Below are 7,221 nucleotides of genomic sequence, written 5' to 3'. Positions count from 1 at the left end.
ATCGAGCTTAATTGTCTAGAGGAAGTAAAAGTCGTAACAAGGTTTCCGTAGGGGAACCTGCGGAAGGATCAGTGATTGATTCCTTCGGGCATGGCTGCTGGTAGAGGCCATGTCTGTAGTGCGCATGACGCTCTGTCGCTAGAGATTGCTTGGCAACCAATCTCGAATTATGTATCGAGCTCAAAAACTACTTGTGTGGATACATAGTTCAGCAGTCATGGCAAGGGACTGCTTAAAGGGAGACTAGTTAGCAAAAGCAGCCTAGCAGAACTGCAGCTATCTAGATCTCAGAAGCTGGGTTATAGAAGCCCAGCTATAGACTTGTGAATGAGAAAGGCCTAAAAAGGTCCACAAGTCGCGTGGTTAGAACCGACACGCAAAAATCCCAGCGAGTGACAGAGCGTTGCGCTGTTCAGTGGGAAAGAGTTGAGCTACTCGGGGCGCCCACTGAACTTGCTCCGAGCCAAAGGCTCGAAAAAACACAGCTTAGCCTCAGATCCTTTACATAGAAGGCTAGCTAAAATAAACTTACCTTGGACGAGGGTAAAGTTTAGTCAGTTCTTAGGGGAGAGTAATCCACAGCTTCTCGCCCTCTGAACATTCTCCCAGATATGTAGGTCTGGGAGAGTCCTCCTGTTCTTCGGAATCTGGAGGTAGACAAAGACAGTACGATACGATCTTGCATCGGGATGACTAACCGATAATGATCATAATCTGACAATTTTTCCGGCTTGAGGCACCGGAGTCAGATTAAAGACACATACTGAACTAAAGGCGTATGTGCAAAGCTTGTCGGAGTGTAGAGAGTCAAGCTGAGTTGACTCGTCACGTGGTGATGACAACAGCCATGTGCAAAACACTCACAACTTTATCGTCTATGTGGAAAAGGTTGCTAACAGCGCTCTCTATGAGAGGCCCTCGCATATAACTATACGAGGAAAAGGCGATAGAGTTGTTTGAATGTGGGGCAGGTTCATCGACAAGCTAAGTTGATCACATTCTTGTTGTGGCATCCTACTAGAATTGGTCACGGTCTGCACCAACTCTCCCCAAGTTGGCCAGACTTAAAACTAGAAATAAGGTTTGCAGCTATGTGAACCTAGAAACTGTAAAGGAGTTGAAAGAACTTAAAGGAATTGAAAGAGGCCTTGAGGTATATCCTCTTGGTAAAGACCCACAAAAGCTCACAAAAGTGGCTTCGAAGGGCAAAACTGGTTCATCCAAAACAATTGGAGAGCTTAAAGCAGAACCAATTCGAATGAAACACTATTGGTGAAACTTCATCATGAGAACGTCACAAGCTGATCACGCTCTATGATATGACTAGTATTATGTTGCTTCTAGTAGGCTAAGCGCAAGCCGAAACATCAACATGTGAAAGTCGTAGAATTTTGCAATCAAACTGTGGCTAGTACTGTGATGTTACTAGTAACCTGGTGTTCCGTCATATGGCCAAGAGAGCATTTGAAGGCGAAACTTCTGCATGGGAAAGCTGCATCATGATCAAAATTTTATATCGAGTATTATGTTGACGTTAGTAGGCCTTGGCCGAAAACGCAGCATGTGAAAGGTATAGATAAAAGTTATTGTTGCAGTCAGTACTGTGTAGTTACTAGTAGCTGGATTTAAGCTCAAAATGAGACACTGTTGGTGAAACTTCATCATGAGAATGTCACAAGCTGATCAAGCTCTATGATATGACTAGTATTATGTTGCTTCTAGTAGGCTAAGCGCAAGCCGAAACATCAACATGTGAAAGTCGTAGAATTTTGCGATCAAATTGTGGCTAGTACTGTGATGTTACTAGTAACCTTGTGTTACGTCATATGGCCAAGAGAGCATTTGAAGGCGAAACTTCTGCATGGGGAAGCTGCATCATGAACAAAAGTTTATATCGAGTATTATGTTGACATTAGTAGGCCCTGGCCGAAAGCGCAGCATGTGAAAGGTATAGATAAAAGTTATCGTTGCAGTCAGTACTGTGTAGTTACTAGTAGCTGGATTTAAGCTCGAAATGAGACACTGTTGGTGAAACTTCATCATGAGAACGTCACAAGCTGATCACGCTCCATGATATGACTAGTATTATGTTGCTTCTAGTAGGCTAAGCGCAAGCCGAAACATCAACATGTGAAAGTCGTAGAATTTTGCGATCAAATTGTGGCTAGTACTGTGATGTTACTAGTAACCTTGTGTTACGTCATATGGCCAAGAGAGCATTTGAAGGCGAAACTTCTGCATGGGGAAGCTGCATCATGAACAAAAGTTTATATCGAGTATTATGTTGACGTTAGTAGGCCCTGGCCGAAAGCGCAGCATGTGAAAGGTATAGATAAAAGTTAGCGTTGCAGTCAGTACTGTGTAGTTACTAGTAGCTGGATTTAAGCTCGAAATGAGACACTGTTGGTGAAACTTCATCATGAGAACGTCACAAGCTGATCACGCTCTATGATATGACTAGTATTATGTTGCTTCTAGTAGGCTAAGCGCAAGCCGAAACATCAACATGTGAAAGTCGTAGAATTTTGCAATCAAACTGTGGCTAGTACTGTGATGTTACTAGTAACCTTTTCTTACGTCATATGGCCAAGAGAGCATTTGAAGGCGAAACTTCTGCATGGGGAAGCTGCATCATGAACAAAAGTTTATATCGAGTATTATGTTGACGTTAGTAGGCCCTGGCCGAAAGCGCAGCATGTGAAAGGTATAGATAAAAGTTATCGTTGCAGTCAGTACTGTGTAGTTACTAGTAGCTGGATTTAAGCTCGAAGTGAGACACTGTTGGTGAAACTTCATCATGAGAACGTCACAAGCTGATCACGCTCTATGATATGACTAGTATTATGTTGCTTATAGTAGGCTAAGCGCAAGCCGAAACATCAACATGTGAAAGTCGTAGAATTTTGCGATCAAACTGTGGCTAGTACTTTGATGATGCTTGTAGCCAACCGAATTGGTTGAAAAGCCCAATAAGTAAGCTAACTTGGGAGAGCTTGTTGGAAACCAAATGCTACTAGATTGGTCCAAATACATCCTTCAACAGGGGATCACTTGGCTCGCTTTACGAAGAGGAGCACAGCTATATGTGTTAATTCGGTATGAATCGCAAGATTTGTTTACCGACCTCTCTAACGCAAAAGGCGGTCTCGGCTTCGGCTGTTGACTGCGTCCGATTCAGGGTTATATAACTCTCGATTGAACACATTGATGTTCTATTGTTGGTGCTTCCAATAAAATTGGAACACTTAAAGCAGAACCGATTCAAATAATAGCATTCTGATCAATGATTGCATTCCTTGATCAAGAACTGCTGGAGTCATTGTGATGGCGAATTTTCTTCATAAGAAAATTGCAAAGAGACGGAACTTAATGAGACTAGTATTATGTTGTTTCTAGTAAGCGGAAGCTGAAACAGCAACATGTGAAAATCAAGTTTTGTTCAATGATCTCGAGGCGATAAGTACTATGAAGCAACTAGTAGCCTAAGCATGACTCAGATTTGAGACAGTCAAAAAGACTGGCGAAACTTCTTCACATGAAAGTTACATAGAGAACTACAAATGTATACAGCGAGTATTATGTTGTTTCTAGTAGGCGAAAGCTGAAACATCAACATGTGAAAGTTGTCTGCAAACTGTAGAACGATATGTGATTAGTACTGTGCTGTTACTAGTAGCCAGTCTGACTGTAGAAGCCAAGACAAAGGGAAACTAATGCATCTGAAAAGGACAAGTTATGGAAAGGTATGCACGATAAGTATTATGTTGTTTCTAGTAAGCGGCAGCTGAAACATCAACATGTGAACGTCGTTGTGTACAGTAACCTAGAACTATATAGTCCTTAGTAACGTGCATTTACTAGTACCTGTAATTGGTATTCAGACTCAGGCAGTTTGGAATAGTTTGGCAAAGATGCACCAGAGAAAACTGGGATTTGATACAGAAATTGTTGAATACAAGTATTATGCTGCTTCTAGTAGGTTGAATCCGAAACATCAGCATGTGAAAATTGAAAACATTTCTGGTTCGAATTGTCACAAGTATTTGGTGATCTGAGTAGCCAAACTCACTACAACGCCAATTGAAGGCAAAAATTCTCAACGGGAAAAGCTATTCTCATTGAATGAGCTAACAAGACGAGTATTATGTTGCTTCTAGTAGGCGAAAGCCAAAACATCAACATGTGAAAGTCTTGCTGAACAAATTTAATGTTGTTGAGCTCAGTACCGTGTGAATTAGTAGCCATAATTGGCGAGCGAAAATTGAACTGGCGAAACTTCGTCTTTGGAAAATTGCAGATGCCGAGCACTTATTTTGCAACGAGTATTATGTTGACTGTAGTAAGCGAAAGCCGAAACAGCAACATGTGAAAGCTGTTGAAATTTGTGGTCATTTTGCAATAAGTACAAGGAGTGTAACTAGTAGCCAGGTCAAAATTTGGGATAAGAATGAGCAAAAATTCTGCATGAGAACAGTTGAAATTATGAAACTAAATTACAAAGACTAGTATTATGTTGTTTCGAGTACGCGAAAGCGGAAACATCAACATGTGAACGTTTGTAACGAAGTTTCGTTAATTTTCAGCCTAGTACTGAGCAAGAACGAGTAGCCTCATCTCCAATCCCACGCAAAATGTAGTGAAATATGTGAGTGAACCTTATTCACGGTGAGGGTTTCCCGAGGTCTGTATTGCAGCGAGTATTATGTTGCTTCTAGTAAGCGAAAGCTGAAACAACAACATTTGAAAGTTGGAATTAATGACTGAATGGAAACTTCGACCTGTGTTTGATAGTAGTAGCGAACAAAACTGCTGAATCGGTTTCTGTCTCATATTGGTCAGTGAACCAATTAAGAGACAATCAACTACATAACCTGAATTGGGCGAGAGAACCCCCTTAACTTAAGCATATCAGTAAGGGGAGGAAAAGAAATCAACTGAGAATCCCTTAGTAATGGCGAATGAACAGGGAAAAGCTCATCGGGAAGAGAAATGGCAACATTTCTCGGTGTCCGGTATGGTTTGATGCTAGACTGGTGAATTTGTCCTGATGTCTACTGGAAAGTAGCATCAAAGAAGGTGAAAATCCTGTAAAGGTCATTTTCGATACCAGTCATAATGGCTCATTCCTATGAGTAGAGTTGTTTGAAAGTGCAACTCGAAGCTGGAGATATGTCTCTCCAAAAGCTAATTATAAAGCGAGACCGATAGTAAACAAGTACCGTGAGGGAAAGTTGAAAAGCACTCTGAAGAGAGAGTGAAAAGTACGTGAAACTGTTGAAGGGGAACTGGAGTGAGCGTTACCATACTCAATGCCTTGATATTATATTCTCGGCTACCGAGTAGTGTAGTTGTCGTCTTTTGGCAAATCTTGTTAATGAATCGAGCAGAAGTTTTCCTCGGAATTCTTCTTGTTGATTCTAAACAAAATGAGATAAATTGATCTTGATTGCCTGTCTGACCTCAACTTCCTATTCAATGCTCTCTACAGCCCGTCTTGAAACACGGACCAAGGAGTGTGAGTTGCTTGCAAGTGTTGTCGCTCATTGAAAGCGCACACGCGAAATGAAAGTGAACAGTGTAATTTTTATGAATTGCACTACTTTGTGTGGTGAGGGCGCCGATTCGGTGTCCCGCAACCACGGACGGTTTTGCTCTTATTGCATGACTGATCCAGAGCAAGTAGCACACGACCCGAAAGATGGTGATCTATGCTTGGGCAGGGCGAAGCCACGGGAAACCATGGTGGAAGCCCGAAGCGGTTCTGACGTGCAAATCGATCGTCTGACCTGAGCATAGGGGCGAAAGACTAATCGAACCATCTAGTAGCTGGTTTCCTCCGAAGTTTCCCTCAGGATAGCAAAAGCTTGAGCAAGATTGAAAAATCTTCGCAAAGCAATTTCATCGGTTAAAGCGAATGATTAGAGGAATGGGGGAAAATTTTTCCTTCACCTATTCTCAAACTATAAATCGGTGAGATGTCCTTGTGACTTAATTGCACTTGGACTATGAATGCAAGCTTTTTGTGGGCCGCTTTTGGTAAGCAGAACCGGCGATGTGGGATGAACCAAAAGTTGGGTTAAGGCGCCTAACTACTTGCTCATGAGTCACCACAAAAGGTGTTGATTGATACTGACAGCAGGACGGTGGTCATGGAAGTTGAAATCCGCTAAGGAGTGTGTAACAACTCACCTGCCGAATCAATCAGCCCTGAAAATGGATGGCACTAGAGCTCGTGGCCTATACCCAACCATGAATATCAATATCTAACGCAAGTTAGATTAGAGAAAAAGAGCCTCACCAGCTCAAAAATGATATTCATGTGTAGGAGGACACATTGATTGCGCTAAAGTATGCACGCAAGTGTATGCGCGAAGCGATCAATGGAGCAGATCTTGGTGGAAGTAGCAAGTACTCAAATGAGAACTTTGAGGACTGAAGCGGGAAAGGCTTTCATGTGAACAGCGTTTGCACATGAGTTAGTCGATTCTAAAAGACAGGCTAATGCCAAAGTCTTGAATAGTGGTTTCTTGAAAACTGCTGAGTCTCGAAAGAGCATCGGGTTAAAATTCCCGAACTTACTCTCCTGGCATTGAGACGGCAACGTCATTGAGGTCGAACTTTGTCATTGGGACCTTGGGGAAGAGTTATCTTTTCTTTATAACACGTTGTAGAGTCCTTGGAATTGATTCAATCAGAGATAAGGCTCGAAGCGTGCAAGAGCACAGCAGCATTTGCTGTGTCCCAATTGTTCCTGGTGGCACATAAAAGTTTGGCTTAGCAGATGTCAGGAGAGTGAATCGTACCGATTACCGCATCAGGTCCCCAAGGTGAAAAGCCTCTGGTCTTGGAACAGTGTAGATAAGGGAAGTCGGCAAAATAGATCCGTACCTTCGGAAGAAGGATTGGCTCTGAGGAGTGGGTGTAACAAGCCTTTAGTTTGACGCTTCGGTCTGCTAAAGCGTGCGATGGCCTTCGGGTTGTTGGCGTTTGGTTTGACTGCTAGCTGATATGCTTTAGGTCTATTCTGTTGCACAAAAAACACTCGAACTCTGAACTGGTTCGGACAAGGGGAATCCGACTGTTTAATTAAAACAAAGCATTGCGATGGCTGGTGAAACGGTGTTGACGCAATGTGATTTCTGCCCAGTGCTCTGAATGTCAAAGTGAAGAAATTCAAATAAGCGCGGGTAAACGGCGGGAGTAACTATGACTCTCTTAAGG

The 7,221-nt window shown here is 42.4% G+C and overlaps 2 pseudogenes; both read left to right on the top strand.

Annotated features, from left to right (window-relative positions):
- Window positions 1–3,031: 3,031 nt before the first annotated feature.
- On the top strand, window positions 3,032–3,183 carry LOC142355840 (5.8S ribosomal RNA; annotated as a pseudogene).
- A 1,683-nt stretch (window positions 3,184–4,866) lies between these two features.
- LOC142355842 (large subunit ribosomal RNA) lies at window positions 4,867–7,221 on the top strand (annotated as a pseudogene; the record flags this gene model as incomplete).

Source organism: Convolutriloba macropyga, unplaced genomic scaffold (genome assembly GCF_964194025.1).
Source record: "Convolutriloba macropyga unplaced genomic scaffold, txConMacr16.3 SCAFFOLD_1852, whole genome shotgun sequence".
Lineage (NCBI taxonomy): Eukaryota > Metazoa > Xenacoelomorpha > Acoela > Convolutidae > Convolutriloba > Convolutriloba macropyga.
The sequence above is the reverse complement of the archived record's forward strand: the minus strand, read 5'-3'. Positions and strand labels throughout refer to the sequence as shown.